Genomic DNA, 20715 nt, shown 5'->3' on the forward strand with positions numbered 1-20715 from the left:
AGAAAGTCGTGAAAGACAAGTCAAGATAGGTTACCCAAGGGAGCATTTGAGGAGGTTTGAAGCATGGCTTGGGATGTGTGGATTCAAATTTGTTCACATGGATTGCTTGGTTGTGGTGATGAATTTGAAGGCTTCCATGGCTATATTTCAATGGGGTTTTGATTAGTAATAGATGGTGAAGGATGATTTTGGAGGTTTGATTTTTTCCTTCAATGAGGGTTTCCTAGGATATATTTGATGTCACATTTTTTTTTCAATATTTTTTCTATTCCCTTGTATGTGTATTTTAAGATTTTATGTATTTTAGATCTATTATGGGTTATGTGGAAATTGTGATATTTTTTAGTTGCAAGTTTTCTTACTAAGGATTTAACCTATGTTGTTGATATTCTCACCAAGTTTTGTCCAAATTAGATAAGATTTGTATTAAATATAGTTTAAGACCAATACATGTGGTTGGACAAATCACATAGGTTATCAAAGATAACCATTCATGAAGTAACATAATTTCTCATGCAAGCAAGGTGCAAGTAGAGACCTACAACAAAATATAGAATAAACTCAACTGCAACCTTCTAGCCTTGGTAAGAGTTACATAGGTAATCTATACACAAACAAAATAAATCCATATAGAACACATGGGGCCAGAGGCAACATATTTTAGGTGTAATTATTTAAATTTTCATAAAGAATAACCACATCATGCCTAATGGAGAGGCCTTCCAAGTTGTGTCCTTAAACAGTAAAATAAGTATACAAAATCAAAACCTTAGCTCACATCTTTTAACATTCCCTATCTTCCAATATGTTTTGATATTATTACTATCTCTATATATTTATCTTGTTAACTCTCTACATCTAACCAAGTTTCTTTTATATCCAACTAAGCCACAGGTTAGCTAGTCAAGCATTAATTACAATTTAGTATCATACTTAGAAGAACAAAAAAATTCCCACACCAATAATAATATGAAATATTGCATACTCGAAGGTAGGTCCACACATATGTTAGGAGTTAGCTTAGAACCGTGCAAGACACCACATAAGAAATTGAAACTATACCAATAAGATCAACACATTATGCAAGGTGAAAACCAATAGGGTAACAAGACCACAAGTTTGACACTAAACTTGAGAAATATCCAAGATTATAATTTTTGCACTTAAGAAAAGGATCTAGGATAGGTCTTCAACATGATGAAAACTACACATAACATGAAAACAAAAGAAATAATTACTATTAAATGAACAAAATATAGGTACATAAAATTAGTAATATTTTTGGTTGATGCAAGATTGGTTAAAGAGCCAAGGTGCTTCTGCATCAGACAACTTGGGTTAATAAAGAATCAATGTCCACATTAGACATTCCTCATCTTCTGATCCAAATCAATAAGATCTTACTCATCTTGTGTAATCCATGAATTATCTTTAACTAGCTTGTCTTTCTATTGAACTAGTTATTCCATGTAGTATTTTCGTCTTGTACTCATGCTATTCTTCTATTCTAGATCTTGTCAATAATGTCTCTTGTCTTCTTAGGATAATCTTGGTTATCTTCCAACTCATCTTCTGATTTAAAGTACTCAAAGATATCTGCAATATTGAATATGGGTGACATATCCATGTCTTTTGGTAACTCCACTTCATAAGAGTTTCCACTATCGAATTTCTTTAGAATCTTACAAGGACCAAACCTCTTCATTTTTAACTTACTATAAGCACCAATTGGAAATATGTTCTTCTTTAAATGAATCATAAGCTGATCTCCAACTTTAGAAGTTTTATGTCTCTTCTGCGTATTGTGTCTATTTTTATATTTCAGATTACTATTCTCCAAATTTCCTTTTACTTCATCATGTAAAGCTCTCATGAAAATGGAAAAATCCTCAACTTCAACAGCTCTTCATATCTTAGTAGGAAAATATCTTAACTATGTGGTTCCCTTAGGATAAATCTAGTAATAATATCAAATGGTATCTTCTTAGTGATCCTATTGAAAGAATTATTTTATGCAAACTCTGCCTGTGCCAACACTAAATCCCAGTTAGCGGGCTTATCTCCAACCAAACATCTCAACAAATTACCAAAGCTTATGTTCATAACTTCAATTTTTCCATCTATCCAAGGGTGAAATCTAAAACTAAACTTCAATTAAATCACACATTCATCTTCTTCCAAAGTGTCTTCCAAAAATAACCAATAAACTTAGTATCTCTATCTAAAACAAGTCTTAGGAAAACCATGCAATCTTACCACTTTCTTGAAGAATAACCCAGCTACATGTAGTGCATCAAATGTTTTCCTACAAGTTATGAAATGATCCATTTTTAAAAATATGTCAAAAACCACTGAAATAGAATCATTACCTCTTTGAGTTCTAGGTAACCCAAGAACAAATTCTAGACTGATATCTTCCCAAGGCTTATCAAGTACATACAATGGTGAATACAATCCCAAATTTTGACTAGTTTCTTTTGTTGTTTGACACATTATGCAACCTCCAACTATTCTCTAAAAATCCTTGTAAATCTATGGCTAAAGTTATCTATCTAAAATAAATTTTATTATTTTATCAATCCCAAAATGTCCAACAAGTTTGCCACTATGTTTCTTCTTCATTATGTTCTCTCTCATAGATTGTCTAGGTATGCATAATTGAAGTACCTTAAACAACATATCTTTCTCAATGTAATAATCAATCCATTCATCAATCACTATTTTCTCCTTACAATCTTTTCAAGGTTCTACAAAATCATGATCAGTCCCATACAAATGCTTCAAGTCATCAAAACCAAGTACCTCAAATCTCATCTTTGTTAGCAAATTTCTTCTTTAGCTCAAGGCACGAACAAACTTGTTTAACTATCCACTTTTATGCTTCAATGAAAAGGAAAAATCTGCAAGAACTCAACCCATTTCATATGTCTCTGATTCAATTTATTTTGACTTTGCAAATACTACAAAGCTTTATGGCCAATATATAATACAAATTCCTTAGGAATTAAATAATGTCCCATTTCTTCAAATCTACAATAATAGTGTAAAATTCCTGATCATAGACAAAATATTTTCTCTTAGCATCATTTAACTTCTCATGAAAGAAAGCTATATGTCTTCCCTCTTTAGTCAAAAAATATCCTATTACACTTCCACTAGCATTACATTCAACTTGAAAAACTTTACAAAAATCAGGCAAAGCAAGTGTAGGCAATTCTGCAATATGTTCTTTTAATGTTTCAAAACTCTTTTGTACTCCATGTGTCTATTTGAAATACTTTTAATCTCCTCTCATAGTTTCATTCATACCATTACAAATATAACTTAAATTCTAGATAAACTTCCTATAGAAACTTGCCAATCCATGAAATTATCTTACCTCTCCCACATTCTCTAGTGTAGATCAATCAAGAATAACTCTCACCTTTTTAGGATCCATATTTAGTCCATCATCCAACATTAAAAAACCAAGGCACATAATATCTTCTTTCATGAATTAACATTTCTTCAAATTAGTCAACAAATTTTCTTCTTTCAACTTTTGCATTACTTGTTTGATATGTTCAAGCTTCTCTTCCTTTGTTTTATAGAATATCAAAATAACATCAAGATATACAATCATAAATTTACACAAGAATTTCTTCAAAACTTCATTCATCAGCCTCATGAAAGTACTAGAGGCATTGATTAGACCAAAGGGCATAACTAATCACTCATACAAAACTTAATTAGTCTTAGAAGGAGTTTTCCACTAATCTCTTTCTCTCATTCTAATATGATGATAACCACTTTTCAAATCAATCTTTGTAAAATACTTTGCTCCACTTAAACTATACATTATATCATCCATTCTAGGAAAGGGAAATTTTTATTTTACTCTTATCTTATTTATAGCTCTAGAATCAATACATCCTCCATTCTCCATTCTTCTTAGGTGCTAACACAACAAGTACTACAGAAGGACTCAAACTTTCTCTAATTAGACCCTTCTCAAGAAATTCTTGCACTTTTATGTTCAACTCAATCTTTTTATTAGATGTGAACCTATGTAGTGCTTTATTACACAAACTAGCTCTAAGTATTAGATCCATACAATGAATTATACTTCTTATAGGAGGAAAACCATCAGGTACATTATTAGAGACAATGTCATGAAATTCAATCAATGAAGGTTCAATCTGAGGTGCATGTTCTAACTCATCTACTTTCTTAGTTTTTCTAGGAATCAAGCATAACAAACATTCTATTCTTTCATTTATCTTGCAAACATATTACACTCAACCAACAATACTTTGACTATGGTGCAATGACTTTCATAAAACTTTTCCATCAAAGGAATCAAAATTTGTTTCTTTCCATTACCCCAAATAGTGTATTGGTTCAATCTACAATCATGCAAAGCTTGTCATTCATACTACCAAGGTCTTCCCAAAAGAATATGACAAAAATCCATAGGCATAATATAACAAAAGAGTTCATAATGATGATTTCCAATTTTGAATTTAACAAGGCATTGTTCACTTACAAGTAATTTATGCTCTTTCTGGATCCAAGAAACATGATAAGGCATAGGATGTCTCAATCTCTACAACCACAATTTTGTTAGCCAACTCAAGTCAAATGTCAAATTATCTGATCTTTCACTATCAATGATAACTTTGCAAAATTTCCCAACTATATTGCATCTATTCTTGAATGAACTTATCCTCAAAATATGTTACTCTTAATCTTCTTCATTCCATAAGATCCTTCTCAATATTAGGTTCTCACCATTGTTAGGTTCATTAGGAGTTTCATCAAATTCTTCACAAGCTAAAGTATTTCTTCTACTACCTCCAATCTTCTTTATAGAGTTAATACATTCAAAGGTCCCATGTCCTTCTTCTCCACATTTATAACAAGTACCTTTAAACCAAGATCTCTCTTCTCTTTTTCCACCATTATTATTCCTAGTGTAACTAGTATAGCTACCCCTAGTTTAGCTACCTCTTTTTATATCATGTTCTTATTTCCATTCTAATTTTCCTTTATCTTGCATTTCACTGTTAGATTTGCTACCTTATCCATATGTTTTGCCTCTTTTTTATAAAATCTGCCACCTTGTCCTCTCTATCTCTAATCATGTTTGTTTTCCAATATTTCTTCATCCTTCAAAGCATACTAATATGCTTCCTCCACACTATCCATCCTAACATAGCTGATCTCATCTTGAATTGATGTCTTTAGGACATTTAGGTATCTAGCCACTTTCTCCACTTCATCATCCAAATGTCTAGATCTGATATCTAATTTGTAGAATTCCTCGGTATATTCCTTCACACTCATTTCTTTTTTCCCTAAATTTTGCATCTTTCTCAACAAAATAACTTGGTAGTCTTCTGGAAGAAACATTTTCTTAATTTTTCCTAGCATCTTCATCCATGTTTTGATCTTTTCTTTCCCCCTTTTTTGTCTTTCAGTTTGTAAATGATCCCACCAAAGAGAATCATGGCCTTTAAACTTTATGACTATTATATTGACCTTCTTTTTATCAAGAGTACCTTCATACTCTCCATTAAAGAGATCCATACATTAGTTTCAAGTCTTCCATCATAAAGAGCAACTTCAACATCAAGTCTAGCATTTTCCCGAGACAAAACTCTCAAGATTCTTTCTTCAACTTATTCAACTTCAGGTTTAAGATTAGGATCAAGTGTTGCCTCTTCTTCATCACTAACATCTTCAAGATGTATACCTCTTCTCTATGCTATCTCCATAGCTTCAAAACCAATTGCAATATGCCTCAACATGTCCATTATAACATTGTCTACATTTCATCTACCATGAACCATCTTAACAATAGTTCCTGCAAGATCGTAACCTTTTGCAAGCTATAGGTTAGACTCTAGATATACCACCCTACAACCAATCTAATAAGGTTCTCTACAATCCACTCCACATGAAAGAACTCTACTCTAATACCACTTGATACAAAGAGGGTGCAAGTAGAGACCTATAACAACTTGTAAAATAAACTCAACTATAACCTTCTACCCCTACTAAGTGTTACACATGGAAGCTATACACAAATAAAATGAATCCAAAGAGAAAATGAGGCTATATGCGACATATTTTAGGTGTAATTATTGAACCTCACATAAAGAATAACCACAACATGCCTAATGGTGAGGCCTTCTAGGTTGCATCCTTAAGAATAACAAGAAGTATACAAAATGAGATCCTTAGCTCACATATTCTAACTTTCCCTATCTTTTAATCCATTCCAATCTTCTTCTTGTCTTTGTTTATCTATCTTGATACCTATTTGCATCTAACCAAGCTTCTTTTATATCCAACTAAGCCATAGCTCAACTAGTCAAGCATTAATTACAATTTAGGACCATACTTAAATAGAGTAAACAGAGACCCATGCAATTGATCATAAGAAATATCATGTTCTTGAAGGTAGGTCAACACATGCATTAGGAATCAGCTCTAAACTATGCCAGATGCCATGCAAGTAATCAAAACTAGGCCAATCATATCAACACATTACACAAGGTGAAAAATAATAGGGAAGTTAGACCACAAGTTTGACATAGAACTTGAGAAATGTCCAACATAAGAATTCATGCACTTAGGACAAGGATATAGGATAGGTCCTCAATGTGATGATTGTTGTACTCAACATGATGAAAAATGTGCATAACATGAAAAAAAAAGTGACAATGACTACTATGCAAATGACAAACTAGTATATAAAACTTGTAATAGTTTTGGTTGATGCAAGATTTCTCAAAGACCCAAGATGCTCCTACATCAATTTCAATATCAAGGAAATGAATTCCTAGAATGGAAGACTACAACACATTTGGTAACTCACCTAACCAAATCTATGACTATTGAACACATTGAAGATATTGAAGTTCATTTTTCTTCAAGGGTGATTAGATATAGATTCTATCAATTAAGCATAACCAATAGTGTACCAATAGGTTTTATTCACACAACTCATGAAATGATGAATAATGATGTGATCTAAGAATTACACAAGATGGTGAGAACTCAACTTCTAGAGAACATGGGAAGAATAAAGAAGATAACAAACAATTAGTGAAGTATGGATCTATATTGGATTATATTTTATTTTACATTCAAAACTAATTTCCATAAACAATAAAGTTTGAATGGTCTAAGGACGAATTGGTATTACACAAATAGGTGAGCTTATATGTGAACAAGGTATAATTTTCAAAAATATCATGTGGGAATACTTAAGAAATCTTCACTCTAACATGCATAAATGTGTTAGAATTCCTTCTAATACAATATATGAAGTATAAAAATGTTATTTGTTTCTTAGTGGATACAAACTCATGTATATTGTAGGCATTAGAACCCATAACCCATTGGCTCACCTATGAGTTATGAGGTTGATGAAGATGAAGTCATTATTCATTCTAACATGTTCTTTTCAAAATGAGTGAAAAAAATAATGAGAAGATATTTGGTACCTATAAAGAATTTTTTGTAGGCACTCTAAAAGAGATAAAGATATCTACAATAACTAAGAGGAGATCAATAGGTCAAGTCTAGTAGGCACTTGGTGAAGGATTTAGGAAATTTAGTATAAAAACAATGGTGATAGAGGATAAATTAACCAACATCCCCTCCACCTAAAGAATATTAAAGAGGAATGATATTCACTCAATTACCAAGGAAGAAAAGACTAAACTAGTAAATTAGAAGAGCCAACCAACCAAGGAATTCTCTAGGAATAAGAAATATGACAAGAAATAAGAAGAAGAAGCATAAACCAGATAGTCTAATAAAAAAAATTAGAATTGAAAATGATATGATTTCCAAGTAAGATACCTATAATTAAAGAACTCGTTAGAGGTATAGTGGAGACAAGAGGATCAAAACTAGTGAAGAGAAGATATAGACTATGTTGGAAATGATTCTTCAATTGTATATTATCACTCATGTTCACACAAATGTTAGTATTAACTAAGCAATACAGAGTTTGTAGTATTAACCTTGTATGTCTTAGTATTAACCAAGCACTTGGATAATGAGGACTTTTCTAGTATTAGTTGAGTAATTAGTTAATGAAGTGATTCATACTTGCTGTATTAACTGATAGGACTCATAGTATTGACCAAGCGTTCAATCCTAGTATTGAACAAGTGACAACATGATGCAAAATTATTTAATATTTTATTAATTAAGGTTGACTATTTGGATGTTTATTGATTATTTGGAAGGGTATTCAAGATGAATTTTCTAATCTTATGATATATAAGAAAGGTCAAGTTGTGAAGATATAAAAAGAACAAGTGGAATATGGAATAAGATGGCTATATAAGAAAAGGAAAATGTAGAGCAAGAAATTTTGGAAGATAAAATGAAAAGAAGATCTAATCATGAAGAATCCAGAGGTCAAGCCACAACTAAGATCTAAATCTACAAAGAAAGTTGTTTCATCAATAAGGTCAAAATTGTTGTTACTTTCTAACCATTGTAGCAGTAAAGAAATCTCTTAACAGAGTTGACTTAATAGTCATTTTTGTAAATCCTCTAAGAAGGTGAAATTTCATGATTAAAGTGTTTAAAGACCTCTAACCACTCCTAATATGGTGATCCAAGTCATCTAACAGGGTCATACTTAACAATATGTTTTGTTACCTTGTATAGGGCTAGCTCCTAAAAGGGTGCACTTCAGAAGAGTGAAAATTATTCTAACTAGTTGCAAGGTGGTTCTTCCCATCTTAAGTTTCCATGTTAAATCTTGGTGTAATCTGTGTTTATGTGATTTTCTTATGCTTTATGTTTCTACAATTAAGTTACTAAAGGTTTAATCAAATTGATAAATCTTAAAATTTCTTTGTTAACTGAGTGACAATAATATTTTAATGTTAATTGAGATAATCAATATTGCATGATTAGTAAAAGTTTGTATTGACATCTAAGGGACAAAAAAAATATTTTATTGTAACTAATTCACCCCTCCCCTCTTAGTTGCACTCTTACATTTCCAAAAATTGGTATCAGAGATGTTGGTGCTTGTAAGAAAATGTTTTAAGGACCTAAGCTAAAGATCAACATGTATTACAAAAGGTAGATCCCTAAGCTTAACAAAGATAACTTTTCAGTATGGAAAGAGTTGAAAAATTTTCATCTATCAAGTATTACTAATGTTGGTTTTTTCTACTTGGAAAATAATAATGTTCCACCACCTAAACCTATCACTGTGGAGAAAATGAAAGAAGAAAAAGAATCACAATATAATGATGATTGATATAGCTTCCTTTCTGAACTATTCTAAATTTGATGAGGTCAAAGATTGTCCTACTACATTTTATATAAGAAAAAAGCTACATTAAGTCTATGGAGGTGACACAAATGTGCAAAGAACCAAGGCATAAAGTTTAAGAGGTAAGTTTGATTGATTGAAAATGAAAGAAAGTGAAAACATTTCCTAGTATAGTGAAAGAATCAAAGAAAGTGTAAGTGCAATCAAAGGTGTATGAGGTAAAATTTATGATGAAATAATAATAAAAAAAGTACTAAGAACTCTTCTTCCTATTTAAGCAATTATAGTTTTAGCTATTCAAGAGATAAGATGCAATCTAATAAATGATTCAACCTTAGATGCTCTTGTGGGAAGATTAAGTGCTTTTGAGTTGGATAACTTTGATAACTATGCTCCTACTTCTAGCAATATTGAATCTACATTCAAAGCTAAACTAAATCTTGGTAGAAAAAGAGGGAACTCAAAAAGAAAATAAAATTGCAGTGAAGAAGAAGAAGAATCAAATGAAGACCTTGAAGTCCTTGAACCCCTACTTGCAAAAAGAGTAGCAAAAGGGAAAGGAAATTTTAGAGGTAAAATTCCATTAATTTGTTTCTCATGTGAAGAAGTTGGTCATATTTCTACAAGATGTCCAAACAAAGAAGACAAAGATGAGAAAATGTACAATAAGTTCAAAGGCAAGAAAGACTTCAAAGGCTACAAGGACTACAAAGAAAAATATAAGAAATCATGTTACATTCCAAAAGATTTTGATAGTGATAATGATGAAGATAAATTAGTTTTTATTATTATTAAAGATGAATATGATAATGGAAAAAATGAAAAGATGGAACTTATCTCTAATGTTAGCAAAAATGATACACAGATCATAGATAGTGGTTGTTTTCATGATCACATAACTGGTAATAAAACTAAATTTGAACATTTAGAATACTATGATGGTGGAAGTGTTAGATATGGAAACAATGAACTATGTTATGTAAAAGGAAATGGAATCATAGCATTAACTAATGGAACCAAATGTGAGAGTGCCTAATAGGTTGAAGGATTAAGACATAATATACTTAGTGTAGCACATATGAAAAATATAGGATACAAGGTGGAATTCATGAATGTAAAATATAAACTATTGAATGGAAAAGGAACCTAGTTGGAACTAGGAATCAAAGAAAAGGAAATTTATTTTATCTAGATCTAATTGAAAATACATGTTTGCTAGCTTAGATAGAGGAAAGTTGGTTATGACATAAGAGGATGTGTCATGTTAACTTTGATAACCTAATCACCATAAGTAAGAAAAAAAGAGTAAGAGGCATATTCTATCTGAAGAAACCTAAGACAGGCATGTACAAACAATGACAAATTGGAAAAATGAGTAAAAGAAGTTTCAAAAGTAAGTCCTACAATTTTGAAGAAGTTTTGGAACTAGTTCACACATATCTTTGTGGGCCAATAGGTGTGGAAAGATATTGTAGAGATATATATTTCATTCTATTCATTGATGATTATTCTAGAATGATTACTGTAATATTTTTAAAAGACAGGTCTGGTTCTTTTCAAAAGTTCAAATGGCATTTGGCTAGAGTTGAGAAAGAAATAGGGAAGAATCTGAAATGTTTGAGATCAAATAGAGGAGGAGAATTCATCTCAAATGAATTTGATGATTCTACAATGAAAAAGGAAACAAAAGATGAGTATCAACACTGAGAGCTCTAGAGAAAAATGGAATAGCAAAAAGAAGAAATAGATCCATCATGAAATATGCAAGAACTCTAATGACAAAGAAAAATATTGCACCAAACTATAAGAGAGAAGGAATTAGCACAATAGTTCAATCACTGAACTGGGTTCAACTAAAGAAAGGTACAAACAAAACACCTTATGAATTGTGGTATGGATACAAGCCCAATATTTTATACCTTAGAATATTTGGAAGAAAATTTTATATATTAAAAGATGGAAGGAAAGGAAATCTTGATGCAAAAAGTGATGAAGGGATAATCCTAGGGTACTCCAATAGAAGCAATGCATACAAATGTTTGAATCTTACTGCTCACAAAGTGATAGAAAGTGCATATGTAAAGATTGATGAGTTTGCATAAAAGAGTGAAGAATAGAGCAACAAAGAGCTTGAAAATTATCGAAAGTTTATTTATTATAGGAGGAGCTCAAGAATTTACCTTAGAAATTTGAATCCAATCAACAATCAAGTGTACCTAATAATTCACTAGTATTTCAATCTGAGTCAAAAATAGTTCAACTCGAGTTGTAGCCTTAGGTAGTACAACCTGAGTCACAGTTAGAGGAACTTGAGTTACAACTAGACTAGCTAGAGGAGCTTGAGTAGAAGACATAAGATCATAGAGAACCAAGTGAACCAACTTTAGAATCAAGAAATTAATATCCAAGACTTACAAAATATGTTAGAAGGCATCATGCACCTAAACAAATAATTGGAGGAGAGACACAAGGCATACTGACAAGGAACAAATTAAAAGGTACATGTTTTCTTAGTGAATTTGAGCCTAGATCTTTAAAAGCTGCTTTAGAAAATGAAATTTGGATAGAAGTAATGAATGAAGAAATTGAGAAAATAGAAAACAATAAAACTTGGTCTCTTTTTCCTAGACCCAAGGATAAAAATGTGATTGGTAGAAAATGGATATTTAGAAATAAGTTGAATTAGAAAGGAGAAATGATAAGAAACAAGGCAAGACTTGTATGTAAAGGGTATGCTCAAGAAGAAGGTATTGATTATGGGGAAACATTTTCCCTTGTTGTAACTTGAAGGAGTTAGAATACTTCTAGCATATGCAACACAAAAGAGATTCAAAGTGTATCAGATGGATGTTAAATCAACTTTCTTGAATGGAGTCCTAGAAGAAGAAGTCTACATTGAATAACCTAAAGGTTTCATTGATTCAAGCCAAAGAAATATGGTATGTAAACATCATAAATCTTTATCTGGATTGAAACAAGCTCCTAGGGCATGGTATGAAAGACTACATGGATATATGGTAAGAATTGGTTTTGAGAAGACAAATGATAATAACAATTTGTATATCAAAGAAGGACCACATGACAAGATATTGATTTGAGAAACATCTATAGATGATGTCATATTTGGAGGACATGAGATGGTATGCAAGACATTTTCTAAATAAATGATGAAAGAGTTTGAAATGTCCATTTTTGAAGAGATTAAATTCTTTGTGGGTCCACAAGTTCATTAGATGAAGGATGGGATTTTCATCACTCAATCAAAGTACATCAAGAAAACATTAAAAGTATTTGGAATAGAATATTCTAGACTAGTTGGAACACCTATGTGTAATATCCCTCTAATAATCAAAATTATAAATATTCAATAAACATTGATAAAAAGATCCAATGAATTGTAATAAGATATTTGATATAAAATGACTATTTATTATTAAAAATAAATTATTACTAAATAATTTAATAAAATACTCACTAACTAATTGCTAAAAAAATAAATATTACAAAAGAAAGTATATTACATGAATAACTAAATTATCAAAAATATTATTATAACATAAAACTATACTAACTCCAAACTATAAACTTAAATATAATAACTCCTATCATTCCTAACTAAGTGACATGATCTATGATCCAATAGACATGATACATACTATAAGAATGAAGAATCAATTATCTAATAATTGTCAACCTTAAATAATCTTAACCATTCAATCAAAGTCAACAATAACCATACTAAAATGCACATACACAATTACACCATATTTGTTAACTAGGGAAACCCTTGATCAAAGGGAAAACCCCAGTGGGAATGATGCCCACAAGATGATGTACTAATATAAATATTTCTTGTTAGAGGATGCACCCTATTAGTCCTTGTTAGAAGATTCCAACCCTATTAGGAGTTGTGCCAACCCTGTTAGGAGTTGTAGAAGGCAGAAGGACCCACTGTCCAAATAGATTCTAGGGCAAGGCTACTAAACTCACTATCCAACTAATCTCTTAACTATTCCTTGTAGAATAATTGTCTGTACTAGACCAATCATTGCTAGACCTTGTAGACCAAGTCACAAACCTCAAATCCAAGTATCAAATTTTGGATCACACAATAAAACCTTGATAATGAAGCTTCCTTCACCTTTCCTCTACTCTTCTTATCTTCACATTCCACTCTTTTTGCTTGCAATCATTAATCTATTCCATACATGATAAAGGAAAATGTCCTTTCTTTATACCAAATCCATAAAACAATTCCCTAAGTCAGCTATTACACCTTCTCAATTAATTATTATAGGACCTCATTAAGAAAAAATTACACTTAGAGATAACATTAATATTTTTCCTTGTAACTTGAATAAATTTTCATATGTGTAACATTATGATGAGTGATCTTAGCTATGTCACTAGAATTTATTCTTCACATCTTCAACGTCAACTTCTTAGAATAAAAACTTTGCTAAGAGATATAACAAGTTTACTAGAACATGCTTTTGTAAACTCTATCTTAGAATAGTCTTCATTGAAACTTACATAAATTCTTCTTGAATTAATATCTTATGCTTCCAAAGATAACTACATATACTAGACAATTAGTATTATCTCCCTCTAACCTTGCTTAATGAAAATGCTCAATTGTTTGTTCGTACCAACTTTTTTTTTACCATTTTTCTTCTATCAGATACCACAAAAATTGCTATGTTAACATTAATGACAAACACAATCATGAATGTAACATATCATCATGATAGTGATCTAATCATGTTTGTACAATACTCCCACATAGAAATATCATTAGAATTCATGCTTCCAACAATCTCCCCTTTGGCATTGATGACAACATAGACAAAAAAATCTAGTTCCAAAAATACCAACTACAAAAAATGGTAAACCTTTCGTTTCGAATCCTTTTCATCAATCATTCTCCCTCATTGATATATCTCAATGTGCTCTATATCAAATATTTTTCATGTTGTAAGCTCTCCCCCATTGACATCAATTTCAAAGGTTTCAGCAACCATCAATCTCTGCAACAACTATCTCTAAGTTATGCAAGTGTCCAAAGACACTATTTAAAAACAACATCCAATCAACAGTCCTAGATGACTCTATCTATAGCAGATACTCCCCCATATAGGAAACACCAAAATTCAATCTAGACAAACAATAATTCTCTATTACATTGGATTGATGCACTCTTGCATCATCTACTATAATGTAGGAAGGGGCATAACCCCTATCATACCTCGCAAATACTCAAGAGTCTGTTTGGGAAGAGGCTTGGTGAAAATATTTGCAATATTCTCTTTGGTCCTTACATACCCCAATCTAATTTCCTTTTCTACAACTTTCTCTCTCAACATGTGATATTTGATAGAAATGTGGTTAGTCTTAGAATGCAACACTGGATTCTTAGACATATTCACTATGCTTGTATTATCACAATGTATGACAATAGGCTCATTGAATTCTATCCTTATATCTTTTAGCATCTATTTCATTCAAACAACTTGATTACAATTGTTTGCTATTGCAACATATCCTACTTCTACTATACTTTGTGAGGTATAGTTCTACTTCTTTCTTAGCCAAGAAACCAATCTTCCTCCAAGAAAGAAGGCTCCACCTCTAGTGCTCTTTCTATCATTCATACTACTTTCCCAATCAACATCAATATAAGCATATAAAGTAAAATCATTAGATCTATCATGCTACAATCTAAACTTTGGTGTTCCTTTCACGTATCTAAATATTCTTTTGAATACTACATAATGTGCTTATCTAGGATCAGCTTGAAATCATGCAAAAATTTCAAATGCATTTGCTATATCTGGCCTTGTGTGAGTCAAATATTGCAATCCTCCGATCATAGATTTGTACTTCTTCTACCAACAATAGGTCTCTAATCTTTTGTAGATAACTTGTGTCCAATTACCATAGGTTTTCCAATGGGTTCACATGTTTCTAAACCAAACCTTTTCAGTAGATATTTCAAATACTTAGTCTGAGAAATAAAGATTCCTTCTTTGTCTTGCATAATCTATAATCCTAGGAAGCATTTCATTTCTCCTATTATGCTCATTTCAAATTCTTTCATCATTTCTTCTACAAACTTGTCACTTTCATCATCATTTCCTCCAAATACAATGTCATCAACAAATATCACCAAAATCATCAATCCATCATCAATTTCTTTCTAGTATAGATTATTGTCTACCATACCTTCACTAAATCCAAGTTTTTTAAAATGCTTGTCCAACCTTGCATACCAAGCTCTAGGTGCTTGCTTCAAGTCATACAATACTTTCTTCAATCTGCATACTATGTCCTTGTCATCTATTATAGGAAAACCTTTAGGTTGTTCTATGTATACCTCTTCTTCAAGTTATCCATTTGAAAATGTTGACTTGACATCCATCTAATGCACTTTGAATTTCTAATGTGTTGCATATGCTAAGAATAACCTTAATGCTTCTATTCTTGCCATAAGAACATAGGTTTCATCATAGTCTATTCCTTCTTGTTGTGAGTAACCTTTACATAACAATCTTGCTTTGTTTCTTACAACTTCACTTTGTTCATTCATCTTGTTCCTGAATACCCATTTTGTTCTTATCACATTCTTGTCCATTGGTCTAGGGACCAATTCCCATGTCTCATTCTTTCTTATTTAATCCAATTCTTTTTTCATAGCTTGCTTCCAATAGTCATCTTTACATGCTTCATCTGCATTATTTGGTTCAACTTGAGATATCAAACATAGTTCTTCATTGATTCTTCTTCTTATCATCACACCTTTATCTCTGCTTCTAATGATCTACTTAGGTGGATGATTCTTTTTCATATTCTTACTAGAAGTAGGAGTTGTTATCTCCACTCTTAGTTCTATTGAAGGTTCCAAGCCTTGTTCCTACCTTAGCTCTCCTACGTTCTACAAATCATTGTTAGTCTCAAAGAATACTTCATCATTCCTTGGTTTAGTAACAACATTCTCATCGTCTGAATTATAGTCCACTATTCTTTCTTGCATCCTGAATTTCTCATCAACTCTTACATTTGCACTTTCAACAATAGTTACCAAAGCTGTCTCGTCTAATACTTCCTCTTTATTAACCAATTTAGGCTCATAGTCATTTAAGAATATTTCCATACTTGTTGTAAATTCATTAACTTTATTGGAAGGTGAACTCTTTCTAGTTTTTATTATTCTCTTAGGACACCTAGTCAAAGAATGACCAAACCCTCTACATGTCCAACAAACAAAAATTTTCATACCTTCTAGCTCTCTTTCATAAGAAGATCACTACCTTCTTTTATCTTTATCTCTTCTTTGGGTCTAGATTTATCTTTACTTGTTCTTCTATTCTCTTGTATATAGTAGAAGGATTTTGGATTTGGAAACTCAATGCTCTGTTCTTTACACAAATCTAATAACTCACCAAGAATTTCCATCATCTGGGTGTCAAAATTTCCTCTATCAGACTTAGGACTATCTTTTCTAAATGTTTTTTCCATAGATCTCCCAAAGTTAAATATCTTTAAGGACCTGTTGCTCTTATAAAAATTGTTAGAAACAATAGTCCACCAAGATAATGAGGGGGGGTGGGGTGGGAGGCGGGGTGTGAATCGGTTATCTAATAATTATCAACCTTAAATAATATTAACCATTTAATCAAAGTGAACAAAAAACATACTAAAATGTACATACGCAATTACACCAGATTTCATAACTAGGGAAACCCTTGATCAGAGGGAAAACCCAAGTTGGAATGATGTCCACAAGATGATGTACTAATATAAATATTCTTTGCAAGAAGATGGACCCTGTTAGGAGTCTATTACAATATTTAGTACGTATGAGTCACTATTAGGAGACTTTTAATCCTTGTTAGAAGATTCCAAATCTATTAGGAGTTGTAGAAGGCAGAAGGAAGGACCCACTATTTAAACAACTTTTGGGGAAAGACCACTGAACTCATTGTCCAACTGATCTCTCAACTATTCCTTGTAGAATAATTATCTATACTATACTTTAACTCTTTTCCTCTATCCTGTCAACTAGATCAATCATTGTTAGACCTTGTAGATTAGGCCATGAATCTTAGATCCAAGTATCAAACTTTGGATCACACAATAAAACCTCAGTAATGAAGTTTTCTTCACCTTCATTGTATTCTGCTTATCTATGCATTTTTCTCTTTGTACTTATTGCAATCATTAATCCATTCCATACATGATAAAGGAAAATGTCCTTACTTTATACCAAATCCATAAAACAATTCCCTCAGTCAACTATTACACCTTCTCAATTGATTATTATAGAACCTCGTTAAGAACATGTTACACTTAGTGATAACATTAATCTTTCACCTTGTAACTTGAATAACTTTCTGTACATGTAAGATTATGAAAAGTGAGATTATCTATTTCATCTATAGAATGTCTTCTTCACATCTTTAAATTGGCTTCTCAAAATAACAAATCTACTAAGAGATATAAGAAGTTTATTAGAACATGCTTCTATAAACCCTATCTCAAAATAACCTTCACCAAAACTTGCATAAATTCTTCCAGAATTAATATCTTATGCTTCCTAATAGACACTTAGTTTTATCTCCCTTTAAACTCACTTAATGAAATGCTCAACTATCTATCCATACCAACTTGTTCTTTACCACTGTTCTTCTATCAGATACCACAAAAAATTGCTATGTTGACATCAATGAAAAAAATAGTCATGAATGTAACATATCATCATGATAATGATCTAATCATGTTTCTACAATACTCCTCCATATAAGTATCATCATCATTCATGTTTCCAATAGTAAATAGAAAACTCTTAGCATCAGTATTAGAGATAGATATTACTACCTATTTGATTGACAGAATAGAGATGGATATATGTGTTTGTATAAAAGATAGGTATTATACCTATTTGGACAAATTTTTAAGGAGAGATATATGTGTTGGTACTAGAGATAGGTATTATTCCTATTTGGACAACTTATTAAGGAGAGATATATGTGTTGGTATTAGAGATAGGTATCATACCAATTTGGTCAATTACTAAGATATGTTGATATGTATGGGTGCTCCCTCACATCAATATACTTAACGAAATATAATGGTATAATATTCCAATGGTGTCAATATATGCATATTTAAACCTTAAAGGGTGCAACCTAGAAAAGAAGGTTGAATAACTAAGGGTTAGGTAACCTAATCTAGAGATGTCTTTTAGGTTGGGTTAGGATAGAGGGTAGAATAGTAAAAATTATTTTTATCACTATATAAATTTTAACATTGGTTTTGTAGGAATTGATGTCCTAGTAGTGGGGGCATTACACTATGTCTCCTAGACATGAAATCTCAAAGAATGATGACTCAAAGGAGGTAAATTAGACTACTTATAGATCAATGATTGGAAAATTTTAGTATGTGGTACACAATAGACTTGATATTGCATTAGTAGTTGTCATAGTTGTAATATTTTCTACTAATCCTAAAGAAAATTACATGATGATAGTCAAAATAATTTTGAGATATCTAATAGGAACTAAAAAATATGGGTTATTGTATAAGAAAGAAGGAAATCTTGAGTTGAGAGTCTTTACTAATGTAGATTGGGTAGGAAGCATTGTTGATAGAAAAAAGCACTAGTGGGGAGCATTCTTTCTTGGAAAGAAGCTAGTGTCTTGAATAAAAAAGAAGCATAATTATATCTCTCCACCCATAGTAGAAGCAAAGTATGTTTCTATAGTAGTCAATTGTTCTAACACAATATGGATCAAGAAAATAATGTTAAGAATGAAGGAAGAAATAAAGGAACTTGTGGTTATCTATTATGATAATACCAGTGCTATCAACATATCAAGAAATCCTGTGATGCACACAAAGAAAAAACATATTGCAATCAAATATAATTTCTTCAGTGAATTGGTTCAAGAAAAAGATGTTAGATTGGAATATGTGAACACCAAGGAGAAGATAGTAGATATATTTTCTAGGGCTTTACCTAAGGATGCATATATGAATCTAAGAGGTAAACTAGGGATCATTCCCCTATCTGATGCCCTCTAAAGCAAAAGATATTGAGGCATCAATCAAGCTCTATTGAATATAAATCAAGTTGATGTAGGTTGTTACACTTCAAGTGCAAAATGTAGACCATATTTCATATGAATTAGTACAAAAGATACATTATAATTTTAGATTTTGTATCCTTTGGAATTTGATGTCAAAGAGGGAGAATTAAGTGATGTCAAAGAGGGAGAGTTATTGTATCTCAAAAGGAAGATATTTAGATGATGGAATTTACAACAAAGAGGGTGAAAATGACAATAGCATGTTGATAGAAATTTAACAAAGATAAATCCAAGAAGAATCTCAAAGTGAGTAAGTATGGATGAGAATCATAATGAAACTAGGGATATTATCTCATTGCTCATACTTTTATAATCTATGTTGATATATTGTGTTGCCATCAATGCCAAAGAGGTATTTTGTTTGAAATAGTTCTTCAATTGTATATTGTCACTAATGTTCACACAAATATCAATATTAACCAAGCAATGTAAAGTTTGCAGTATTAACCTTGTATATCTCAATACTAACTGACTAGTCAGGTAATGAAGACTTTTCTAGTATTAACCAAGAAGTTATTTAATGAAGTGATTCCTATTAGGATTAGCCTTAGATAGAAAAAAAAATTGCATGCAAATATAAACAATATCATAAAATAATAGATCACATAGAAAAGAACACAAGACAACAAGATTTAACATGGTTTACCCAAACCCTAGGCTACATCCACCAAACAAAAAGTCCAATATTGTTACAATCCAATGATTACAATATATAATCCCTTACAACTCAATAATGTTGCAAGAAGCAATTTTTGCATCACACATTATGAAAACCCCTAACCCTAAGATCTTTTATACAAGTATTTTTACTACTTTAGGGTTATAATTAATTACTACATTTTTGCACAAAATCCTAAAAAAGTAGGACCTAAAGAATTATGAAGTATGTACACTACTTCCCTGATTAGTCACCACAAACTAACAAATCCTACTTGTAGTATTCACCTTGTGATCATGCATCAAATGACTCATAGTGTTGATTGAGCATTTAATCCCATTATTGAGCTAGTGACAATAGAATGCAAATTGTCTAATATTTTATTAATTGAGGTGGACAATTTGGATTTTTATTGATTATTTAGAAGGTTATTTAAGGTGAATTGTCTAATCTTATGATATATATAAGAAAGGTCAAGTTGAGAAGATATAAAAAGAACAAGTGTAATTGAGAATAACATAGCTATATAAGAAAAGGAAAAGATGGAGCAAGAAAGTGTGGAAGATAAGATGAAAAGAACATATGACCAAGAAAGATCTAGAGGTCAAGCCAAA

This window comes from Cupressus sempervirens, chromosome 2, assembly GCF_028749045.1.
Source record: "Cupressus sempervirens isolate cs-2001-9-10 chromosome 2, ASM2874904v1, whole genome shotgun sequence".
NCBI lineage: Eukaryota > Viridiplantae > Streptophyta > Pinopsida > Cupressales > Cupressaceae > Cupressus > Cupressus sempervirens.